Raw genomic sequence first — 13,903 nt, 5'->3', positions numbered from 1 at the left:
GTGCTGTAGCTTCAAATAAACTCACTTACACAGATGTCTCTGGAGCATTACAGCTAAGGTCATGTTTATGCAAATCGTAAGTGCAATTTTTATACTTGTTTTCATCATTATCTGCTCTTCTATTTTTAACTGCTAAGACCACCTCTCATTTTGAATTCATCTTCATAAAAGTGGTTTTCCTGACTTTACTTGCATGGTGGAGATGCACAAATCTCTATCACTTTGATATATATTTATGATCTGTAAACGCAAATGAAATACTATTGTTAATGAGGTTAAAGGACCAAAGTGTAGGATTCAGTGGCGTCTAGTGGTGAAGTCTCAGATTGCAAGCATTTGAATACGGCTCAGCCTTTCAAGCGTGGGTTACTATAGAAACATGGCAGTTCAACATGGAGGCCTTTTAGGACAAGGACCCGCTGTGTAGATAAAAATGTCTCAAATTATTTTCAGGTATATTATACAGTATTGAAACATAGCTATGACTATTATATTCCATTTCTGCCAATAGATTAGTTGTTAGGTTTAGGATTAGCAGTGTGCATTGCTTTCTGCAACAGTGTCTTTTTTGATACTACCATTTGGGTCACCAAAATTAGTAAGCAATTAGTTGTTATAGTAAACTATAATACATATAATAGATAATAATTATAGGCCTACACAATGTAATAATACTACAGTCTGTAGTCTCACTCAGTGTCCCTCCCACAGCACAATCTGACTGGTTACACATCACAAGTACTGTTTTCTTTTTTCTTTTTTCTTTTACTTTTACTTAACCAAATAAATCAAATGAGAACCAATTGTCATTTAAAATGAGATAGCAACAGCCTATCAACACTAAAGGCTACAAAAAGATTTAAGCTGATTCATTGAGCAGACCTGTATGTTTAGGGAAACACAGCAGATATTGCCAAAGTTGCATCAACATCAAAATCTTACAATCTATTTCTATGATGACAAGCATGCCCAGTTTCTGAGTTACACCGCTGAAAATGCCAACGGGATTGAACTGAATGGAGCCAAATGTTGCTCTTTCCTAAGCCAATTGTTGCGTTTCAAAGTAAAAGCACAGCATGCGTCTGTCTCGTGTGAGTGTACCAAACTCCGACACAGACAGCAGAGGACAGAAACGCGGTAGAGACTCTTTTTTATTACATTACTATTTTGGTACCAACATTTACTTGCCATGCAGAAAATCTACCTGTACTTGGCTGGTATTATTTTTGGATCCTGTCTGAACTCAACACTGATTTGTCTGTATGTGTGTCAATCAATCAATGTGTTGTTGCCAAGGCTGTTGCTAGCCTATGAGTCATAGGCAGGCGACACTTGCAGCTCTTTCTGACATAACCCTTTCAGAGATTGAGGCAGGGACTCTAAAAGACATCAGAGGGAAAACCAAAAAATATAAATCTTTACTTCAAGAATTAAAAAAATGTCCATGTGAAATACAAAAACTAGAAGAGTAGTCCCGAGCAGAGCGGTCGATTAACTTAGACAGATGCAGGTGGATGGCGCATCCCTTCGTGGGCGTGCTGTGCATGAGCAGATGATCAATTAAAGAAATTCGTGACCATCACATAGAGAAAAAACGTTGACAACATTACATTCAGATAACAGTTTCACTATCATTTTGATGCTATACTAACTGTGGAGTGGATAATCGGCGGAATGGTGCCTCTGTCCCACTCTGCGCCCCGTACAACTGTTCTTTTTCTTACTGTGTAACATTTGGCCCCTTTACACTTTTACGGCACTAAGTCACACACCACCAACTATCTCCCTGATTTTGGTAAAACTGGGTATTTTTTTCAGTTTTTTCTGGTGTCCTCCAGCTGCTCCACCTCAACACTCAGGGAGTTTCCTGATGGGCAGTAAAGTAACTGCTGCGAAATGTATCCGCTGTGAGCTAGTTAGCCGTGCTGCCCTGGACACCCAGGAATGGGTGATTAGAGCACCGGGGAAGTGTTGGTGTTTATACTGGTGGCACAGGAACTTTGGGCTGCAGGGAGGAAGTCTTCAGACCTTGGACAGGGGGAGGAATACAGTGCTGGCTTTGTGTCAGAACTGGAGCCGGGCAAGCAGGCAACGTAACCGGGCTCATGGATATAGCTAATGGCTGAGGTGAAGAGACTGAGGGAGGAGTAAATGTGGGATTGGCTTTTAGACGTTGGCAAAAGCTTTGTGAAATAAAAGGATATAAGACAGACGCTGAGCTGGTCTTCTTGTTCTTGTAAGTAATATTTGCTGGCTTGCTATGTCTTGTGTTCTTCCAATTAGTTGATGTTTGGCTGTGTTAGAAAAGTTGTCGACTTGCTAATTTTTGATCATAAGTAATGCAATCATAACAGATTCACATAATCTAAACATAATTTTTTGTATTTTTTTTCCTCTTCTCTCCTGCTCCTGCTCCTCCTGTCTTTAGTTCCCTTCTAGCACACTTAGCCTGCATGTGTTCAATTTAATTAGACCAATAATTCCCTCATGATTTCTACAGGCTCATCTGGAGCAAGGAGAGGACCACAGCAGTTTTTTCTTTCTGTCTTCCAGTGACCTTGCAGCAGGAAGTTGATGTGTGTGTGTGTGAGTGTGTGTATCTATGTGTGTGGGCATGCATGTGTATTGGAAAGCGTAGTGTGTGATCTCTCGACTATTAATGCACAAATGTATTATTTATTAAGCTAAAATGCTTAATATAATTTATAGCATGTGAAGCTATATTGCGAGACAAATAACATTGAATTTTAACCAGCAATTTTATCCACTTTTTACTTTGTTTTCTCGACATCCTACAGAATCTTTTAATATTTTGTCTGCTATCTTATTTTGTTAAAAAAAATTGTGAGAGAATCATATTGTGAATTGTTTTGAATTTTGAGTTGTGTGTTACATCCTGAGATGATACTTAATAAAGACATACAAACTGCGTGTCACACTGTAATATGCTTATTCAATTCTGGTTTGAAACATCTGAAAAATAACAGAATGCAGCTGGTGTTAATTCAGGATAAAAATGGGATTTATGAGTTCTGTTGGACTAAAATGGCTACTGGTGCATCTTTTGTTCTGTTAACAGTCAGATAGACGTCCTCTGCTGCGTGCATACTGCAGCCAATTTTACACCATTTCAGTTCATCCTTATCTCCCTGTAGACAGCTGAATTCAAAGCCAGTCTATCTTTCTAGGCCTTATGCTTGTTGTCCTATTTTTTTGTGAAACCTATAACACTAGTATCAGTTCTTCTCTTCCTGTGCCTCAACCATGGTTTATCTGCCAAAACTATGACACAAATGCATTACCAAGGCCAGATGTTTCGTTAGCTATTGTTGTTAGTCCTGCATGCTCGGTCAGACAGATTGTTTACAGATACCAATTCCTAGGATATACATGTCAACCCCCACCCAACATAGAATCCTAAGAGACTCCGAATGTCCCCCGTAGGAAGACTTTTGCATTATATAATGAACCACTTGCAGGCAAAGAGGCTGACGTACAGGAGGCAAAGCTGAAGTTCAAAGCAATAATAGTCTGGCGGGTGGGGTGGTTTATTTAAATGCAAGTAGGGAACGTTGCAAAAGTCAAAACATATATAGAATAGTTGTAGACAGACATTGAGAGGGGCACAAACAAACAAATTAATGGGCAAAAATGCTACGAAAGCATCAACCAAGAATGATGAAAAATGTCTTGTTGATTTAGTGGCCGTCACTCTGGAATGACAACACAAAGCAGATGATGTAAATGTTATCTGATTTGTTAGGCCAATTCTAGTCACATTTTGCTTATTAAAATGATGTTCAGGATCAGACTGAGCCTGCATGAGTTTGGAACGATGGCAGACAGTTGGCACAAATTAACTTGTAATTTTGAGGACTAAGGGTTTTATTCAATTGCTTTCCAGTTTATTTGAGAACATCAATACTATTTCAAACATTTGATTTTTACAACTTGAGTCTTGGCAAGTCCTAGTCTTGATGTAATGATACTTAAGATCTGAAATTGAAATTGAGACCGGCTGGCAACAGTCAAGGAGACTTGAGTGTGAGAAAGGGAAAGAAAAATAGATAAACCTCCATGTTTGTTACGTTATAGCTGCTCCACAAAAGCTTGTTTTTGTGAGATTTAGGAGATGACGAAAGGGTTAGAACTCAAGTAGTGTGTAATCGCCATCTTCACCTTGTCATCACATGTGTGCTCCCTACATCAAACTTATCCTCAAGTGTGTGCTGTGTGTGCTCATGTTTGACAGCTGAAAAAATGTGTCAGTGCCAGTCAGAAAGTGTGAAATTTTAAGTGTCATCCAGTCTTTTCAGTCAATTTCATTCGGATGATCTGTACCTTAGTGCACTGATACCTTGAGGCTTATAAAACCTCATTGTTTCATGTTAAAAATAGAGAAGCTATTCTGTTCTATTTCTTGAAATGACAAAGTAATTGAGGGCCTTCCTGTTTACCTCAGATGTCATTTGACCATGCATGCCCATTTATTTGCAGAGGAAGAATTGAGAAGCTGTATCATGCTGTTTGATCCCTGAGTGTTTTCCGGACACAGATTAAGCAGCTTGTCATGCTGAAAGTGAGTGCTTCCATGAAAAAAGGCTTACAAATCTAGGAACAGATGAGTAATCTGAGGTCGGGGTCCTGGCCCACCAGGAAACAAATGGAAAAAGAATGGGGGTCTAACTCATTTAGTTTTTAACAACTACGTTTTGTTTTTGTTGACACAGGAATTTGCTCTTACTAATTACTATACATGTAGGTAGAACCATCATGAGTAATCTTCCTATCTATTTGTAAGTGAATAAATGCTCACCACACCACCAATATTATCATTATAAGTAGAATAAATCATTGTCATGCTCTTCACATCCGAGTCATTTCTGAATGTGGCCTCAAAACACACACATGTTTGGTTTTGGATGCAAATGTGGAGGCTGGTACATGCTCTGATGTATGACTGTGCAGATTGCTTTTCTGTGCAGAGGTGAGAGCATTGCTGAAGTTCTCCCCTCTCCTTTCATCATAACCTCTTCTGAAATGCCATTTTCCAGCTTCACAACATACCCGATGTAGCAGAGGTAACAAAATGAACTTTGTTTGACATGAACCACTTTTCATATAAACCCTGTACATGCTATGATAGGCCAAGCTTTAGTGGGCAGAAATACAGAATTTCAATCAATCTGTCTATGCACATGCTAATATTCAGAGCCTCACCGCCTCATCAGACACAACCTTTAAGCTTTCAACCATGATAATGATGGTGACTAAGTATGTTTTGCAGGACCTTTCTTGGTTTGAAACTCTTAAACAACTGTCTGACAATGTCCATTACTATTCTATGAGCCATATTACATGTGGACTGCACCATGTGTCACACTGTGTGTGGATTAGTAAAATCCCCATGACACATTTGTCATCCACTTGTTTGATACATTATTCTCCAAAGGAGGTGAATCTAGTGGTGAAATGGATTAAAACGGACTCATTCTAGGTTTAACAAGGTTCAAGTCTGGGTAAGGTTATGATACAGAAGCTGGATGGGAGCATGGAGCACAAAGGACGTGAAAGGTCTCGAGTCTGCAAAGCTAAAATTATGACATTTTTCTGGGAATGTTTATGAAGCCTGTTTTCTATTGTACCACAGGAATAATGTCAGTATGCTAAGCAGGTACTATTTAAATATTTAAAACCTTAGTTTAGTATGTTAACATGCTTACATTGGGGTATTAATACTAATCATAAAGTACATCTGTTGCTGATGGGAAGGCCATTAGTTTTGCCAATATTTGGTCATAAACCAGAGTACTGTACAAGTAAAAATGTTGACCTCATGCAAAAGTGAGTGGATAACCAAAGTCATTGGATACATAATCTAGGAACCAGGAATGTCTGTGCAAAATTTTGTGCTTAGTTGTTTGAACAAAAGTAAATACGGTGCTTATTTCCCTGTACCTGTGCTCGGTTCTAAGTCATGAATACTTTATACTGCTTTGCTTGGTGTGTCTGTTTGTAGCCATGGCTCTAGTTAGAGGGGTTACAAGAAACACTTTACTTAGCAGGGTGATGCCATACTGACTACCCAGAATTGAACACAGCTTGTATCTTGGATGTTTTTTTCCCCCAGAGAAGCACGTGAGATCATTGTTAATGATGATTTATGAAAAAATAGATACTCTTGAGCTCATAGTTTCTGACATTTCCCCTCTCACTGTTTATTGTTCACACTAGCCTCTCCTAAATTAGAAAAACATATTTTGGGATAAAACTACAGACTAGCAAAGAAACAATTTCAGTTCATTCCACTCCCCCTATCTTATAATTCACCATGGTTCCACTATTCTGAGTTCCTGTACATGGTGACTGACAGCTAGATGTCATGCTTCAGGGGAATTGGTCTGGGATTCTAGTTTGATTTGAGAATTCATCAGCAGATAGCAAAACTGGTCCTCATTTACAGGGTCATCTCCTACAGAGCCTGTAAAAGCACCAAGCAAAACATCCTCAACACTATGAGCCTAACACTATACCATTATTCATTATTAGATCATTATGTCCTAACAACATTTAGGTTAGTTTTTCAGTAATAATGACTTTTTCATGCTACATTTGTTATATTTCAATATGCATGGCAATAAAATGGCAGTATGTACTGGGTTACAGTTGTTAATGTGCATCCACATCGCTGCTCCAGGCAGGATTACACATCTCCATATCTCCCTTCACAGCCCGACAATGTTGCTTATGTTGTATAATGCCATTTGCTCACTAAGTACACCCAGGACAAAGTATTGCGGTGGCCATGAATACAGCTGCACTCCTTGCAACAACAACAAGGAGAGGACAAAAAAAAAATGATTGAAGAATGAAGCCATGTTAATGAAAAGATGTTCCATTGAACATCTTTTCATTTCTTTCTATGAGACTGAGCAGGCAGTTGAGAGGCGAGAGGAAAGGTGACATCTGTACACCATCCAGAATTGGCGTGTATGCTGCAGAAGCAGGAGCGCAAAGGAGGCAGGTAGAAGTAAGGAGGAGAGTGAGGGAGAGACTAGTCGCCCACAGTGGAATAACTTCACATATTATTGAGGTACTACTTGTCTGTTTTAGCAGTGGATTTTTCATAGGGGGTGGTATAGGATGGGGTCCATTAGGGCTTCTCTTTTTGGACCAAAGTCGCATATCGCTCAGTGCTTCATCCTCTGTCCTCTAACACAGTCATCTCACCGCTATAGCATATCATCACCAGCTCTCACTGTCTCATCTCCCTCTGCAGTGACACACAGCAACCCCTGCAACAATCGGGGATGCCTGACTTTTTGTCTCTTTTTTTTTTTTAAACCCCTCATCTATAATAGGCCAAGCACACATATATATGGATGTATGTATCTATAAGTCTCTCTTTCTCTCTGTTTCTCTCTTTCTTCCACTCTGACTCATCCCTCTCTCTCCTTTTGGGCTGTGCTTTATCTTCTCTTCAGCCTGGTTGGAGCTGCAGTACTTTTCAAGCTCCTGCATTCGTTTCCAAAATAACCTCTTTCTTCGTCAGACTCTGTCTGCTGCGCTTAGTTAGCATGACAGCTGCTTTCAACCCAATTAGAGAGCACTGATGGTGGCTGAAAGGAGGCTCTCCGTGTGGTTGTTATATAACAATTCACCTCAGAGACAATGTCAGTTAACGCGCCTTTGGATATTGCAGTGCAGTATTGTAATGCAGCTGCTATCCAATGTGTGTATGCTTGTGTTTGGGGATTCCCTGAGCATTGTCCAACTGCTTGTGCTGCGTAGCTGATATTAATTCCAACATTTTTTGTAGCTTTTGTTGCAGAAACTGGCAGTGTAGTGCATGTTATACACAGCATACGTTTACACAGAAAGAAGTTTATTTGACTTTCCAAGCAGCACTAAGACATACAGTATATGTGCTTGAACACACTGTTGTTAAGTTATGCACATTTTTATGACATCTGCCTTACTAATTATGAAACCAAGAACAAATGAGCAATGTGACTATCATACACAATCAGCAAGTCCCTTTCTTTGTATATCTTGTATGTAACATACCAGGAGTGGACACACTGTTGTCAGCACATTCACTAACTTGTATAGTCCCATCCAAAAGCATTGCTGTAAATGCTACCTTTGTGAAGCTTATACTTTTAATAGATTTTTTAAATTGTTGATTGTCATTTCTAAGGCTGCAGTTTGTGGCGGTGTATCGATTACATCACATCGGAAGGTGTCCATGTCTTTTGGTCCTTCTCATGCCTCTTTGAAATTAAACTCTTCATGTTATGATTCTAACTCGTGAGCATTTGTAAATCGGTCCTCTGAAATTATAATGTGATATTTACGGAGGGGCAGGTGTGCAGAGCAGCAGTGAAGTTCCCTGCACTATTTTCTGTCACAGGCAGGGGGGGCTGTGTGCCAGTGCTGCTGCTGGTGGTGCAGTGGGCACAGCTCATACCTCAGCTCTGCCTGACTGTGCTCAAGGACATTTTGAGACAGACACACAGAGAATGCGCATGGCTTCACTGTGGAGGACTACAAACTACCCACTGCTTGTCAGACCAGGAACTTTTCATCAAAGAGAAAGCAGCAATTATTCTAGAGCACCGTTTCATCATTAACACTTGTTCTTTATAATCACAGAGGAGAACAGAAAGACCCAGCAAGCAAATCACTAGACACAATACACAGAGGGATTCAAGTTAAAGGTAAAATCTGTGCTAAAATAGAATACACAATATTATATTGCACATAATGTGTGAATGCTTCTCCTGAAGATGAATAGACTGTGTTGATGATGTCATCAAGACACAATTACATAAAGTTGCCTGAATTATTTTGCTATAAACTATAGCCTGAAGAGTGAACCTTAAGCTGAATTCTCTAAAATCATACCATTGGAAAATATTGGTAAGACAGGACAGGACTTTTAATAATACATTAGTTGAGTGTACAGTATATACTTATGTTCGGTTTTTATACATGATCGACTTCCAGTGCTGCCAGTGTCTGATGCACTTAAGAAAATACAGTTCCCCCGCAGCAACAATACAATAGAATAAGTACTGCAGGGTTGCTCAGTGGCATTATAGTAGATTTGATTTTTGGTTTAATTTAAACTAAAAATTCTGCATTTCAATAAAAAAAAAAAATAATCATCAAAAATCTGACAAAATGACTTAAGACAGAAAAAAGACTACAAGTTACTTGTTACCACGGTACTGTTATAGAAATAATTCGACAACATATTGTGCCCCAGGTTCTTGGCTGTGCAGATAACAACTATTTGGTGTTTCTGCATTGACTTTATGTTAATATCCCTTTTTGTCGATCCATCTGTGTTTTTTTACGTAGGTTTGTCACACGACAAACACTGTACAGTATGGTGGTCAGATGGTCTTAGCATCTGGCCGTGGAGCTTCACATTTTAATGTGGTTAGATCCCATATGGTGTTCAAGTTCATAAAGTCCAATTAAGTGTTCTCGCACTTTAGATAAAAGCTGTTAATTATTGCAAAATCTACACTTTCTCCTTGAGTGTTTGATCATATGTTACTCATTACTCACTGTCAAGCCATAGGGAGCGTGCCAACAATTATGCAGACAGACTGGCAAGTAGGCAGGGAGGTAAGACAGAAGAATAGCATAGCAGAGTGTTGTAGTCTGCTACAGATAGACAGATAAACAGGATGTCAACATACAGATTTACAGGACAGTATATAGACAGACAGACAGGTACAAAGACAGGCTTTGGGAGTGGTTGTGAATAACAGAGACAGAAGGTTTTTACAAAACCCTGTAGAGCTCCATATCTCTAACACCGGAGGAAAAAAAACATACAAAACCCTTTGATGTTCAAATCATTTAACAGTGAGGAAGAACCATTTTGACACACTGCCACTTCATCATGGTATTGAATGCATAGAAAACACGAACAACAGCTCTACTTAAAGCTGCCCTCCTTTTCCAAGGAATGAAGAAATCAGTTCTGTGTGTGCATACTGTATATGCATGTTAGCATGTTTGTGTGTGTGTGTGTGTGTATCTTTTGTAAAAAAGGGAACAATGTTTCCTTTGAAGTTACTCAGCTCAGGCTTCAGCAGTGCACTTCACCTTTATATTACCTTTTCTCTGGCTCTTTCTATGCCTCCCCTATTTATTCTATAATTCTGTAGTATTCTTTTTAACCTCTCCTTCGTCTCCACCTTCCTCCATTATTCAACTTTTGTCTTCCGCTATTGACATTCTCCCTCTCCCCTCTCCCCCCTTCCTCTTTCTTTTCTCCTCATTTCCCTCCCACATCTAAATCTCTCCCACCCCTCAGCTTGTCATCGTAATTTAAGGGCAGCTGCATGCCAGCAAAATATAACACCACCACCGCCACCATTGCCACCAGTCACTTACATCACCAACATGATAATGTGTAGCTGGAGACAGAGAGCTTTGCATGGTTGGTAATGAACAAATGTTGTGGAGGGAGCTGCGTCGATATTCTCCATTAAATTAGTCATAAAATACTGCTATTTCTATACACATTTTTTTTTCTTGTGAACAAGATAAATATTGGAAAGAATGGACATGTGGGAAAGGTTATCAACTTGAATAAAACTCAATATGAATTACATAGTGTAGCTTGCTGATGTTGCTGCTTTCTCTGATAGATTTGTGGAACTAATTTATGTCTTTAAGCCTGTCCTACGATATATATTATAGAGGGTACGATGGACAGAATGAAGCTTTTTTTTATGTGTTTAGAATAATGGTAATGAATACCCAAGCTAAGTCAAGGCATCTAATTATGCATGTATTTTGTCTTTTATGATCACCAGCATCAGTGGTTTCCAAGAATGCTGACAATCTCTCTCGGTGTTTCTGTGCCACACCAGCTCAAATATTCAACAGCCTCAACCATCATATCAGTGGGTTTTTAATCCAGTGTCTACAGGACCCAGAGTCCTGACATTTTGTCTAGTTATCTGACTGATTAACCGATTAGCTGCATATAAAACCGGAGTGACTCACTAGGTATACCAGAATAACTGATAATAGCGGCAGTGTCCCTCTGATGTAGTTTCTCTTTTCAGCCAGCCACTTCATTAACCATCCAGGCACACAAGTACACACACAAACACACACCATTTCCTGGGAGAGCATTTGTTTGCTTTCATTTGACGGTTTTGGAGGATCTGGACAGCACAGATGTCTGCCTTGGCACACAGAGAGTACCACCAACATTGATTGGACCGGATCGGCAGGAAAGGGGCACAGCATAAAAGGTTGGAGAAAAAACAGAGAGGGAGTTCTGCCCTGCCCCATGCCCATCCTTTTTTTGTTAAATGGATAAACTATCCAAAACCTAACTGAGCTGAAATGTATGTATCATTACTATATTAATCTGTAAATGGAAAAAAACAGAACATTTGTCATAGTTGGAAATTCTCTCCTCAACCCACTGGTTGAAGAAGTACTATTGCTAACTGTGAATACTTTTAATGCAGCTGGGTAACACATCATAAATTATTAGTTGATTACATTTTTTTTAATAACCAGCAAAGCAGCAAGTAACTAAAGCTGTCAGATAAGTGGAGTGAAAAGTGAAATATAGTGGAGAAGTATAAAGTAGCATAAAATTGACAGTAATACAGTACAGTAATAATACTTAATGTACTCAGTGGCTTTCCACCACTGCCTTAATCTGCTTTACAGAAATGTTTAGCAGATTTGTTAGGCTGCACCTGTCCAGGTGACATTGCCAGTGCTGTCTAACTTTGTCACTTTAGTAAGGGCTTGGAGCTCATTAGCAGCCAGGACTAGCTCCTGTGGAGTTACAGATGTGTATTCACATGTTGGCAGGGTCTCTCACCACCCTGCTGTGACAAGGTCAGTTCCCCGCTGTTCCCAAGCGCACTATTGTGTCTGGTCCTAGTCCCATCTGTATCATCACACTTGATATTTGTGACCGGACACCTTGCTGATTGTGTCGGTCTGGTTTAAGCAGTGCGTGCCACCGGTACCAAGAATATGGGCTCAGTGTTGCTGAGTTTTATCTGCTGCCACATTCTTGTATTTTTCCATTGCTAGTTCCAAACAGCCAACAAATGGGCGGACGAATTGCATCTTGTAACATGCTACCCTGTGCTGTTTACTTATTTCACTGTGCCAACCAGCGTTGTGTCTTCTAGGTTCTTGGAATGGTTGTACCGTGAAAACTCTCCGAGCTGTGAGAGACATTAATAATGTATTTGTGTTCATGTTACCTGGCCATCCTATGACACTTTACTGCATACCAACAACAAGGTGAAACAACTTCAAAAACATAAGAGCTTAGCTGTAGTTTTCTTTTGATTTACATCCTACTATAAATATGAAAATTCTATTGTAGTTAGTTAGTTTGGGTATATAAAGCAGGCCTTTTACATACAGGAGTTGGATGTGTGATGTAAAGCAAAGGTGTAGCCCCCGAGGGAGAGTAAAGTGTTTTGGCTGACTTCAGGTGGCCCCCTGTACAGGTGCCACATTTTTTTATTTTTATTTTTTTGCTTTATAGCTGCATTATAACTCCTTGGGGGCCTCATAGAGAAAATTCTTTGCAGTATTAATGCTGTACATTACAGATGATGGATTGACAGTGTGTAGTCTTTGTGCTTAGTGTGTAGTGTTGATTTACTGTAGCATTGGAATGATTGAATTCAGTTTGCAATGTGTTTCCAGGGTGGGTGGGTAGTGATGAAGGGCAGCCGTTAGCCAGATGTTTACTTTGGGGGTCACTGATGTAACTAATTAAAAATGGACACACGTACATTATTGGTGATTGATCAACAGCGTTTGGTGCATTGTTTTGTGATATTACATGTTTGTGGGTACATTGTGAGAAACTTGTGACCTAAAGGAAAGGGATTGCAATATATATTTTCTCTGTTGTCAACAAATCTAATTGAAAGACTATTGTTGTCCCAAAACTATTAAAAACACAACAATGGGCCACACCACTGCACTGGATGGCATGTATTACTGTATTACTGTGAAACTGGGCACTGTCCTTTACTTTGACTCCCAGTGCAGAAGAAAATTAACACTAGAGCACCAAATGTCTATAAAACCATGGCTGCTTCAGTTACATGCTAATAATTAAAGTGCCCAGCGGTTTTAGGAAATTACCTAACCTTTCCTGAATGAAACTAATCTGATTTAAAATATTTACATCTTCAGTAGGGAGACATGTGCTTGGACTGAGTGCTATAGACAAGGTAGGGAAGTACAAAGTATTGAAAGACTGACAAATAAACTGTTTGTGTCAACAGTTTTCAATTTGCCAACAGTTAAAATACCCACCAGACTCATTCTTTAACTTTTGCAGAAATTTGTTCCATGACGATAATTAACTTGCAATTAATGCAAACTGGTCCCAAATGTATCTTGATCCGATAACTTGCGCTGTAACACCTTATCGCAGTAAAAGTTTTCTTCTCTGAGCTGAGTGTAGTTCTAAGGTGAGAGGGCAAGAGGCATGGAGTGAAATCATTAATGCAAGGACTTACAAGACAACAGCCAGAAAAGAATGGATCACTGAAATAGAGTGACTGCATAGGAGAGGTCATTTACTGTAGAATGAGAGAGAACAAGTGGTGAGATAGCAGCAGCACCTTCACAGCTCAGCCCATCCTCCCAGTGACAGCGCAGCGTTACGTGCTGCTTCTCCGCTTTGTCGTCAGAGCAGCCCCAGCCTCCCACCCACACGCAACTCCTCTCCGCTCTGCACCAGAAAGGAGCATCCTCTTCTCTCCGCCCTCTCTCTCTTCGTATCCTCTCTCTTTCTCTCTCTCCCTCTCTCCCTCTCTGTCTCTCTCTCCCTCTCTCCCTCTCTGTCTCTCTCCTCCCTCTCTCTCTCCCT

Source organism: Morone saxatilis, unplaced genomic scaffold (assembly GCF_004916995.1).
Source record: "Morone saxatilis isolate NCDOM2014 unplaced genomic scaffold, NCSU_SB_2.0 Contig18, whole genome shotgun sequence".
In the NCBI taxonomy this organism is placed as follows: Eukaryota; Metazoa; Chordata; class Actinopteri; family Moronidae; genus Morone; species Morone saxatilis.
Note: the sequence above shows the minus strand (reverse complement) of the source record.